General features: G+C 40.2%; 1 pseudogene; it reads left to right on the plus strand.

The window, feature by feature from the left end:
• Nucleotides 1-5,411: 5,411 nt before the first annotated feature.
• LOC127691160 (SNW domain-containing protein 1-like) lies at nt 5,412-7,075 on the plus strand (annotated as a pseudogene).
• The last annotated feature ends 5,572 nt before the right edge of the window (nt 7,076-12,647 follow it).

Here is a 12,647-nt window from a genome sequence, read left to right on the forward strand (position 1 = left end):
TCTGGAGATAGAAAACCTTGGAAGGAATTCAGAAGTCATAGATGCAAGCATCAACAACAGAATACAAGAGGTATAAGAAAGAATCTCAGATGCTGAAGATTCCATAGAAAACATTGACTCAGCAGTCAATAAAAATGCAAAATATGAAAAGCTTGGAACCCAAAACATCCAGGAAATCCAGGACACACTGAGAAGACCAAAGATAAGGATTTTAGGTATAGAAGAGAGTGAGCTTTGACATCTCAAAAGGCCAGTAAATATCTTCAACAAAATTAAAGAAGAAAATTTCCGTAACTTAAAGAAAGAGATGCTCATGAACATACAAGAAGCTTACAGAACTCCAAACAGTCTGGACCAGAACAGAAATTCCTCCTGGCACATAATAATCAAAACACCAAATGCAGTAAACAAAGAATATTAAAAGCAGTAAGGGAAAAAGGTCAAGTAAAATATAAAGGCAGACCTATGAGAATTATACCAGACTTCTCCCAAGAAACTATGAAAGCTGGAAGATCCTCGGCAGATGTCATACATAACCTAAGAAAAGATAAATGTCAGCCCAGATTTCTATACCCAGCAAAACTCTCAATTACCATAGACTGAGAAAACAAGACATTCCAATACAAAAGCAAATTTATACAATATCTTTCTAAAAATCCAGCTCTAGAATATAGGAAACCACACCCTAGAAAAAGCAATAATCTTCTTTCAACTAATGCAAAAGAAGACAGCCACACAAACACAATTTCACCTTTAACAAAGAAGATAACAATTAGTAACAATCACTTTTCCTTAATATATCTTAACATCAGTGGTCTCAATTCCCCAATAAAAAGACACAGAGTAGCACACTGGATACATAAACAGGACCCAACATTTTGCTGCATAAAAGAAACCCACCTCAGTGTCAAAGGCATTCACTACTTAAGAGTCAAAAGTTGGAAAACAATTTTCCAAGCAATTGGTCACAAGAAACAAACTGGAGTAGCCATTCTTGTATCAGATAAAATTGACTTTCAACCAAAAATTTTCAGAAAAGATAAGGTGGCTGTCTTCTTTTGCATTAGTTGAAAGAAGATTATTGCTTTTTCTAGGGTGTGGTTTCCTATATTCAGCACTTCATACTGATCAAAGGAAGTCTACTAACATGAACTCTCAATTCTGAACACCTATGCCCTGAATGCAAGGGTACCCACATTCATAAAAGAAACTTTACTAAAGCTAAAAGCACATATTGCATCCCACACAATAATAGTGGGAGACTTCAACACACCACTCTCAACATGGACAAATCATTGAAAGAGAAACTAAACAGAGACACAGTGAAACTACCTGAAATTATGGAACAAATGGTTCTAACAGACATTTATACAACATTCCATCTTAAAGCAAAAGAATACCTTGTTCTCAGCAAATCATGGTCCTTCTCCAAAATTGACCATATAATTAGTCACAAAACAGGACTCAGCAGATACAGAAATATTCAAATTATTCCATGCATCCTCTCAGATCACCACAGCCTAAGGCTGGTCTTAAGTTCAAACAGAAATAATGGAAATTACACATACAAGTAGACTTTGAACAATGTTCTTCTCAATGATAGCTTGATCAAGGAAGAAATAAAGAGAGAAATTAAAGACATTTTAGAATTTAATGAAAATGAAGACATCACACCAAAACTTATGGGATACAATGAAAGCAGTGCTAAGAGTAAAATGGTTAGCTCTAAGTTCCTCCAAAAAGAAAATGGAGAGTGCTTACACTATCAGTTTGACAGCACACCTGAATGTTCTAGAACAAAAAGAAGCAAGTACTCTCAAGAGGAGTAGACAGCAGGAAATAATCAAACTCAGGGCTGAAATCAACCAAATTGAAACAAAAAGAACTATAAAAAGAATCAACAAAACAGGGAGCTGGTACTTTGAACAAATTAACAAGATAGATAAACCCTTAGCCAGACTAACCAGAGGGCACAGAGGTACTACCCAAATTAATAAAATCAGAAATGGAAAGAAACTGTGGAAATTCAAAAAATCATCAGATCCTATTACAAGAGCTTATATTCAACAAAATTTGAAAATCTGGACAAAATGGACAACTTTCTAGATATATACCAGGTGCCAATGTTAAAACAGGATCAGATAAACCATCAAAATAGTCCTCAAAGTCCTAAGGAAATAGAAGCAGTTGTTAATAATAAAGAAAAAAAACCAGGACCAGCTGGGTTTATTGAGGAATTCTGTCAGATCTTCAAAGAATAGCTAATGCCAATGCTCTTCAAATTATTCCATGAAATAGAAACTCAAGGAACACTACCCATCTCATTCTATGACACCACAATAACACTTACACCAAAGAAAGATCGAAAAAGGAAAGAGAACTTCAGACCAATCTCCCTTAAGAACATTGATGCAAAAATACTCAACAAAATTCTGGCCAAATGAATCCAAGAATAATACATCAAATGAGAATTTACTGTGATCAAGTAGGCTTCATCCCAGGGATGCAGGGATAGTTCAATATACAGAAATCCACCAATGTAATCCACTACATAAACAAACTCGAGAAAAAAAAAACAAAAACACTTGGTCATTTCTTTAGATGCTGAAAAGGCTTTTGACAAAATTGAGCATCCCTTCATGATAAAAGTCTTGGAGAGATCTGGAATTCAGTGTCCATGACTATACATAGTGAAATTAAACAGGTAGCCAATATCAAATTAATATATATATGAGTACTATTCAGCTATTAAAAACAATGAATTCATGAAATTCTTAGGCAAATGTATGGAACTTGAAAGTGTCATCCTGAGTGAGGTAACCCAATCACAAAAGAAAACACATGGTATGTACTTACTGATAAGTGGATATAAGCCCAAAAGCTCAAAATATACAATTTACAACTCAGAGACACAGGAAGTTCAAGAAAATGGAGGACTGAAGTGGGGGCACTTTGGTTCCTTTGAGAAAGGGAACAAAATACTCACAGGAGCAATTATGGAGACAAAGTGTAGAGCAGAGACTGAAGGAAAGGCCACTCAGAAACTGCCCTACCTGGGGTTCTTCCTATAAACAGTCACCAAATCCCAATACTACTATGGACAACAAGAAGTACATACCGAAAGGAACCTGTTATGGTTGTCTCTGGAGGGGTCCTGCCAGAGTCAGATGACAGAGACAGAAGCAGATGCTTACAGCCAACCATTGGACTGAGTCTGGGGTCTCCAATGGAGGAGATGGAGGCTGATCCGGAGGAGCTGAAGGAGTTTACAGCCCCATAGGAAGAACGATGATGTTGGCCACCCAGATGTCCTAGGACTCCCAGGGATTAAACCATCAACCAAGGTGTACACATGGTTCCAGCCAAAAGTATGGCAGAGGAAAGCCTTGTAGGGCATCCGTGGGAGGAATGGTCCTTGGTTCTGTGAAGGCTCAATATATGCCCCAACAAAGGGAAATCCAGGGTTAGGGGGCAGGTGGGAGTGGGTCAGGTGGGGGGACATATACTTGGAGGCAGGGGGTGGGAGGAGGGGTTGGGGGTTTTCGGGAAGCAGGAAATAGGAAAAGGTTTTTACATTAAATGTAAATGAAGAATATATTCAGTAAAAATAATAATAATTGCAAAAAAGGCCTTACTTCAACCTTTAAAATGTTTTTTTTTATTATTTTTAATTAACTTTTATTTACTTACATCCAAAATGTTTCCAATTCCTCTTCAGCTTTCTTCCCCCAATCCTTCATTCCTTGTACCTTTTACAGGGTACCCCACTAGGGAATTCTACCTCCCTAGGGCATCAAGCCTGTATAGGATTAGGTGCCTCTTCTCCCACTGAGGCCAAACAAAGAAGTCCTCTGCTACATATGAACCAGGGGCCTTCGATCAGCTCATATGTGCTCTTTGGTTGGTGGCTTGTTGTCTGGGAGTTCCCAGAGGTCCAGGTTAGTTGACACTGTTGTTCTTCCTCTAGGGTTGACATCTTTGTCATCAACTTTTAAAATCTTAAAGGTTCCTATTGAATGAGACCAATAATAAAAGTGACATCTCATGAGAGCAAGGATATGGAGTGAAGAGAAACACTCTTCCATTGGTGATAGGACTGCTCACTTGTGCAACCAACCCCTATGGCAATAAACAGGCAGTTCTTCAGAAAACTGGGAACCAGTCTACTGCAAGACCTAGCTATACCATTCTTGAGCATATTGATCAACTATATTTACAGAAGTATTATAGTATGATTCATAATATCCAAAAAGTGGACAAAACCTAGATGTCCCTCAACCAAAGAATGGATTAATAAAATGAGGAACATTTACATGTAGGGTATTTCTCAGCTATTTAAAAAATGATATCTTGAAATTTTCAGAGAAATAAATGGACCCAAGTCATCCCAAGTAAGGTAACTGAGACTCATTAATTCAAACAAACTATGTACTAACTTATAAGTGTATATTAGTTGTTAAGTAAGTAGTGATGATACTTAGTGAGTCATCTTGAGGGACTAATTGGAGGTAGACTCTGACACTCGGGGAAAACAAACCTCTTGCTCTTGCATCAATCTCTGTCTCTGTGTCTCACTAGAGGGAGGGAATGGGCCATATCCTAGACCTTGCGGGAGCATCATGGTACAAGCATTCCAAATGATATGTCTTCATGTAAAATGAGACCTGACTAGAAGAACACTCATCCATCTTTGTCTTTCAATCCTACAAGCCAGTTTTGGGTCTGTGCATTTCTGATTTCCCACATTGTAATGGATCTTCCAACTCTATCAACTGGACTCTATCTGGAATGAACTACAATCCAGAACTAGAGGGCTCACTGGATATCTGTATCTTCAGGTCAGAAGATACAAATTTCTGACTTGGATATTGGCAGGGAGATCTTGAGGCACAGTGTCTGTAATAAGGTTAGGCCCAGTCAAGGTAACACATATCATTCATCCCAGGATTTGGAGGTGAGGAGATCTCTGAATTCAAGGTCAGCCTGGAACAAAGCAAGCCCCAGGGCAGGGTGTGGTGGTACAGATCTGGGCCACACCCTCTGCTAGAAACCTACCTAAAGACAGTGGAAGAAGGAAGACTCAATCACAATTGTTCCACAGCTTGCATGACTTGCCAGCAAATCTGTTGGAACCTCCTCCAACAGAAGACCCTTTGAAACAACTAGTGTTTTGTGACCGAGAAACTAGTTACTGGATTCTTGGACTTCCCATTCACAGCTATCCTTTGAGGGGATATCTGGACTACAGACCGGTGGATGGCTGCCACACTTGACACTCAAAGAACTGCCAAGCCTAGAGGGCCTTTCAGTCAGGGCACCTGTGCGCTGAGAATATTTTCCATTGTGTTCCTCCTTACTACAAAGACTTGCCCTCTGGAAGCTGTGACCTCTTCTTGAAGAAGCAGAAGAAGATGTCGTTCGCCAGCTTTTTACCTGCACCTACTCAGCTATCTCAGGACCAACTTGGCGTTGAAGAAAGGGCAAGATCGCAGAAATCACTGCAGACCTCTATGGTTTCCTCTAGAAGGGAGCCTCGCTCCTATGGATCCAGGAAAGGCTGGATTCCTTGGTCGCTGGAGGATATCGGAAATGGAGATACTTTCCCTGAAATTCATGTGCCCCAGTTTCCTCTGGATATGGGGCAACAGAAAAAGGGGTCCAATGCTCTGGACATTCAGTTGGATGAGGAAGGGAAAGTTAACTATGGCGCCATTGCTCGACAGGGACATCCCAAAGACAAGGTCATTTATACCAAATATACTGACCTAGTTCCAAAGGAGGTTATGAATCCAGAGGACCTGGAACTGCAAAGGCCCGATGAAGAGACCATTAAAGCAACAACAGAAAGGACAAGAAGCGCTTTGGAGAAGATCTCTTCAAGGAAGATCGTTGCGGCCAAGCTTGTCCCTGCAGCTGAGAAGCTGCCTCCCGTTCAACATTTTCTCTACATGCTATCTCAGCGAGGAGGAGCATTCAGTTCAGGAGCTAAACAGGGTTGTTCGGTTCGTAGAAATGCAGAGAGACCCTATGGAGCCTCCAGGATTCAATAAGAAGATTCCCCAGAGACCACCCTGTCCTCCTGTCCCTGTGATGCACTCTCTTCCTTCGAAGAGAATGTAAAGGAACAGCAGGCGTGGAAGATCCTGCCATATATATCCAAGTGGAAGAACTCCAAGAGTTATACCATCCCACTGGATAAACGGCTGGCTGCCGATGGAAGGGGACTTCAGAGTGTCCGCATCAATGGAAATTTTGCCAAACTGGCCGAAGCGCTACACCTCACTGGAAGGAGTGTCCTTGAGGGGGTGGAACTGCGAGCCCAACTGGAGCAAAAGAGGGCTCAAAAAGAAAAGGAGAAACACGAGGAGAAACTCAGAGAAATGGCCCGGACAGCCAGAGAAAGGAGAGCTGGGATCTGAACTTAAGTGAAAGAAGAAGATGGAGAGATGAAATCCGTCATGACAGGCAGAAAGAGAGGCATGACCGGAACTTTTTCGGGGCAGCTCCTGACAAGAGGTCAAATCTACAGAGGAATGAAAACCGAGATATCAGTGAAGTCATTGCTCTTGATGTGCCCAAGCCTCTACCTTCCAAGTAAGTTCAGTATGACCAAAGGCTCTTTAACCAGTCCCAGGGAATGGACAGTGGGTTTGCAGGTGGAGAAGACAAAATTAACAATGTTTATGACCAGGCCTGGAGAGGTGGCAAAGGTATGGCTCAGAGTATCTACAGACCCAGTCCAAACCTGGACAAGGACATGGATGGCAATGACCTCCAAAACAGGATCAAGACCAACTGGTTTGTTCCCGGGAAGGCCTTTGCTGGTTCAGACCAGAGACAGAGAGGCCGAGGAGGAAAAGTTCAGTTTGAGGAAGATCCTTTTGGATTGCACAAGTGTTTGGAAGAAGCCAAACAGCACCAAGGCTCTAAAAGCCGCTCTGCTGGCAGTAGTCACCCCAAGGAATTAGAACATGAAAGCAAGAAGCAGAGGAAGGTGCAGAGGGACCACTTGAAACTCAATCTGACATATGTGACACATGACAGCCTGCTCTGGTCTCAGAGAGAGAAGCTGTAGCTAACCCTCCAGACACTTGAGACCCCAGGGAGAGGGGCCATCCTCTTGAAGCTTGGGGAGAGGGGCAAGAAGAATTGAGTGAGAGGAACCTACAGAGGGGAATGTGGGGGTGTGTGGACTAAGACTGGACTATGAAAAAAACTAAAAAGAAAAAAATTAAAAGAAAAGAAAAGAAAAAAATAAATAGTGATGGCCTAGAAACGCTAAGGAACAAGAAGAGCTTTAATGATAACACATGGGTCTCTAGGTAGTGAGAAAATAGAATAGATTTTGCAGGTGGACTGGGGGCAGGTTAAGATGGGACTGGCTTACAGGTTCAGAGTTTCAGTCCATTATCATCAATGTGGGAGCATGGCAGCATCTAGGCAGACACTATGTAGGAGGAGCTGAGAGTTCTACATCTTAATCTGAAGGCTGCTAGTGGAAGACTCGCTTCCAGGCAGGTAGAATTAGAAACTTATAAACCACATCCACAGTGACACACCTACTCCAATAGGACCAGGTCTTCTAATCCTGCCACTCCATGCAATGAGCTTATACAAACCATCACATCTTTTTTAACCAAATTTATAGCAACCTTTTTCAAGTACAGTAAGTCTAAATGTTTACATACATACAGTTGTAACAATAAGAAACCAAATGTATTTTTCTTATTCTTTTTTCCCTTTTATTGGATACAGATTTCTTTTCTCACATGATATATCTGAATATATCTCATAGTAGAGGGTGGTTGTCACTCCCTTTGTTCCTCTGAGTTACTCCCCACCACCTTTCCATCCAAATCTACTCAAGTGTAGTCTCTCTTTAGAAAAGGAAAGAGGCTCCTAAGGTAAAATAATATGATTTTTTATAAAATAATATGAAGTATATATAAATAATATATATAAAATACAATAATTAACCAATTTAATTTGATAAAACTAAATGATCAGAATTAGAAAAAATACAACCAAAGAAAAAAAAAATCCCAAGAGAAGACACAGAAAACAGAGTCCTCTTTTTCTGCACTAATGAATCCCATAAAACACTAACCTGGATGCGATAATCTATAAACAGAGGACCTTTTTATATCTGTGCATGTCTTGTCTCTATACTGATTTAATCTCTGTGAATTCATATGAGCTTTGTTAATGTTGATTTAGAGGGCCTTGTATTTCAGTGTCCTCCATCTCCTCTGCCTTCTCTTCCACGTGGTTCGCTAATTGCTGAGAGGAGGGATTTGAGAGAGACATGACATTTAGAGCAGAGTGTGTCTCTTCTGCTGCAGGAGTTTTCTTTTGTTGAACATGAATTGATCTAAGAGCTTATGATCATTATAAGTCATTTCATTACAATGAAATTTCTTAAGAACAGTAGTACTCAGTTTTATGCTAAGTCTCTGGGTTACACAGATTCGAGTTAAGGTCACCCAAATCAGTCTCTTATATAGGTTCTATTTCCTAGAGTGGGCCTTAAGTCAAATGAGATATTGGCTGGTTACTCCCATAAGATTTGTGCCATCATTGCTCTAGCATATCCTTGCAGAGTGATCCCCATTGGAGATCTAAGATTCTGTGACTGGAAAGGTGTTTATATTTCTCCTTCTGTAGCATGTAGTGTATCTTCCTATGCCTAAGAAGCAGCAATGTAGGGATGAAGACTGTATGTAGGAACCATCTAGATTTCTCCCTATGAATTAATTATATAGGTGTTGCCCTCAGGAATAGGGCCTTATAGTAAGTTTGCAGAGAGCAACCTGTAATTATGATAACAGCCAGGATTATTTAGAGATTCCCATGGAACCCATAGACCAACAACTCAACTACACGTAACCAATTATTAGTATGGGAAGCTTCATTTGATGCTAAAGATGACCAGTTGTGGCTCTGCATTTCTCATTATGTGGTGATTTCACTTACATTATGCTCATATATGTTTAGGGAGCTCATACTTTATTAAATTTCCATATGACACTTCAAATTGCCATATTTTTAGTTGTCCCTCTCTACATTCTCTCTATCATCTACAGCATGCCTCCTCCTCTCTGCTTGGTCTTCTGATCACAGCCCCCATTGCCCATCAACTAATAACTATTTGTTTTTTTTTTCTATTGAAATCTGTATGACTCTTTTAATCACTGACTCTATATCTAACCAGTGGCATTTTCTGAATTATAGCATGATTAACATTGAGATGTCGGCTAATATCCATATATAAGCAAATGCATACTATATTTGTCTTTCTGGATCTGGACTACCTCACTTACAAATATTTTTTTTCTAGTTCCATCTATTTATCCTCAAATTTCATCATTTCACTTTTTTTAATGCTTTAGAGATTCACCTATATATCAATTTACTACAATGTCTTTATTAATTTTTTTGGTTAGGGTACCCTAGTAGTTGTTTCCAATTACTGATCTTTATGAGGACAAGAGCAATGGCCATGTTTAAGCAAGTGCCTCTGTAGTTAAATGAAGAATTCTTTGGGTATATTCCCAAGAGGGATGTCGTAGTCATGGTTTCTATTCCTGCACTAACATCATGACCAAGAAGCAAGTTGGGGAGGAAAGGGTTTATTCAGCTTACACTTCACACTGCTGTTCATCACCAAAGGAAGTCAGGACTGGAACTCAAGCAGGTCAGGAAGCAGGAGCCGATGCAGAAGCCATGGAGGGATGTTACTTAATGGTTTGCTTCCCCGGCTTGCTCAGCCTGCTCTCTTATAGAACCCAAGATGACCAGCCCAGGTATGACACCACCCACAATGGACCCTCCCACACTTGACCACTAATTGAAAAAAATGCCTGTCTGCTGGATCTCATGGAGTCATTTCCTCATCCGGAGCTCCTTTCTCTGTGATAACTCCAGGTTTGCAAAGTTGACACATAAAACCAACCAGTATAAGTGATATAGTTGGATCCTGAGGTGAATAGTTTTCCATCTCCCTTCAAAACCACCATGTGGGACTGAAAATAACTCCAGGAGGTTTGGTAAGGTAGAACAGCTTGAGACTCAGAGACTCAGTGGGCGCATACCTGAGGCTTAGGTGATTCCCAGTGCCCTGCCAGACTCCTGACTTGGAAGACATGCCATGCTTCCTGTATGAAAGAGACATGACCTTTGGTCACATAGCCTCAAGACAGAGTTCGCCATGCTAATGAGGTACCTAGAGGCCTAAGCTTCCCTTCCCAGATATTTCTTCCTGTAAAAGGTTTTTAATCTCAGGCCCACTTCTGAAAATGGTGTACGATTTTATGCATCTATTTTTCACCATGCCAATAAAATGTTTGGAATCACAGACTGTCTCTTTGTTTGTTTGTTTGTTTGTTTTCCTTTGTTGTATATTTTCTTTATTTACATTTCAAATGTTATCCCCTTTCCAAGTCTCCACTCCAGAAACTCTCTATCTTATGCCCCCCTCACCCTGCCTTTATGAGGGTGCTCCCACCACCCACCCTGCCTGACTGTCTTTCACCAAGATCCACTGGGGGAGCCACAAGAAAGGCCTTCACCCACAGAGCCAAGCCTAATCTCCTGCAGAAGGCCTCTCTGTGCTCTCAGCCTCAACCATCGCCAAGCCTGCCTCCATCGAGATAAAGACTGTCATCTCCTTGAGATATGCTGGGTGGGGCTCCTCTTTCCCCCCTCCCCCAGCCCTAAGCTAGATGCTGTCCCCAGCCTGAGAACAGACTCAGTTGTCTGCTTTTCCACAACTCTCAGTGGCACCTGGATGTCTAAGAATCTGAGAACACCATGGTTCCGACCTTGTCACAGTCTCAGGGACTCTGGAACCAGCTCTCAGACAATGCTTTCCCACCCCTGGAGCAGTGTCTCAGAGCTTCCCTACAGCCCAGCACTTATCCTGGCAGAGATATGGGATAAACACAGTCAAACTACCTGAGTTTGTCTTTCCTAGTGGCTGTGCCCACTAGCAGATCTGATGTGGGCCAACAACCCTACACCACCACACTGGTATCCATAGTGACTGTATACATCTGATACCCACCAGAAATATATGATTGCCCCCCTTACTCCACATCAATGCCAGCATAACCTGTCATTGGTTTTATTGATCATATGCATTCTGATGGGTGCCAGATGAAAGCCTAAAGTCGTTTTGATTTGCATTTCTTTGATGGCTAAGTGTCTTGAACATTTCTTTAAGTGCTTCTCAGTCATTTAAGAGAAACACTCTGAATTGTAATAATTAAGAAAAATATCTCCTGCTAAGTGCCTTTCAGGATCTGCTGCATTTCTTCATCTTGTCTTTCATTGTGCTTATATGTGCCAAGAGAAAATAAATTTGTATTTGAATAATGTTCTGCATTTTATGCTTAAAAATGTGACATTTTCTCCATTATCCTGTAGAGATGCAACTATTTCTACAACACAACCTGATTACTCATCGAAATAACTTTGAATCAAGTCACTAACTTTTATTTCACAGAAAAAAGTAGGAAGTAGGGGAAAAACTGAATTGTAATAGAACCAGGTATTTTGGCAGTTTAGTGATGTTTAAACCATACTTAACCTTATTTTCGTTAGATATACACAAAAACTACACCTGTGTAGACACAGTAAAAAAGATGTTAATTCATGTTACTCAAAGACAAAAATTTGCTCCATCACTACAATAACATTCATCCAGCCATCTTCTACCCATTTCAATATTCAATTTCAATGATTATTCTTGACTTTTAAAGAATTATATAGATTAATACAGCTAGAAATTAGTGCTTGTTATTTTCTTCATATATTTATAAGAAATTCAGAGATTGTATTCACTTAAAAAAACAAATGCAAAATAGTTTTAACTTTAAGTCTAGAAAAGGAACTAAATTCTTGCTTATCAGTGTATATTCATAGATCGTAAATGTTGATACTTCTCCCAAACTGAAGAGACAGTAACTCAATAGTATCAACACCTAGAAAACCTATCCTAACTTATTTTTGTACTATCTTAAAATTTTATTCCAAAGACCAATAGAGCTCATTTGCAATACATTGTCTCATGTATGACATATCACCATCAATAATGCTTCCCTTAGATTTGCATTATACATTGTGAATTAACACTTATTTATTTAGCATTTACTTACCTAGTAGATGCTTCTGCTTTTGTTTAAATAAATTTTATTTAAATACTCAGTGTCATTTTATCTTATTTTATTTTTATATTCAAAATTTTTGTTCATTTTTATTTATTTTTTAGTTATTTTATTTACATATCAAATTTTATCCCTCTTCCTAGTTTCCCCCACAAGCCCCCATCAACTCCTCCTTCTCACCTGTCTCTATGAGGGTGCTTGCCCACAGCCCACAAACTCCTAACTCAGCATCCTAGAATTCCCCTGTCCTGGGCCATCAAGCCTCCAAAGGACCAAGGGGCTCCCCTCCTAGTGATGCCAGATAAGGCAATTCTCTGCTACATATGTGGCTGGAGCCCTGGGTACCGACTGTGTACTCTTTGGTTGGTGGTTTATTCCTTGGGAACTTTGAGGGGTCTGGTTGGTTGATATTGTTGTTCTTCCTATGAGGTTGCAAACCCCTTCAGCTCCTTCAGTCCTTGCCCTAACTTCTCCACTGGGGCC

The sequence above is a fragment of the Apodemus sylvaticus genome, chromosome 8 (genome assembly GCF_947179515.1).
Source record: "Apodemus sylvaticus chromosome 8, mApoSyl1.1, whole genome shotgun sequence".
Lineage (NCBI taxonomy): Eukaryota > Metazoa > Chordata > Mammalia > Rodentia > Muridae > Apodemus > Apodemus sylvaticus.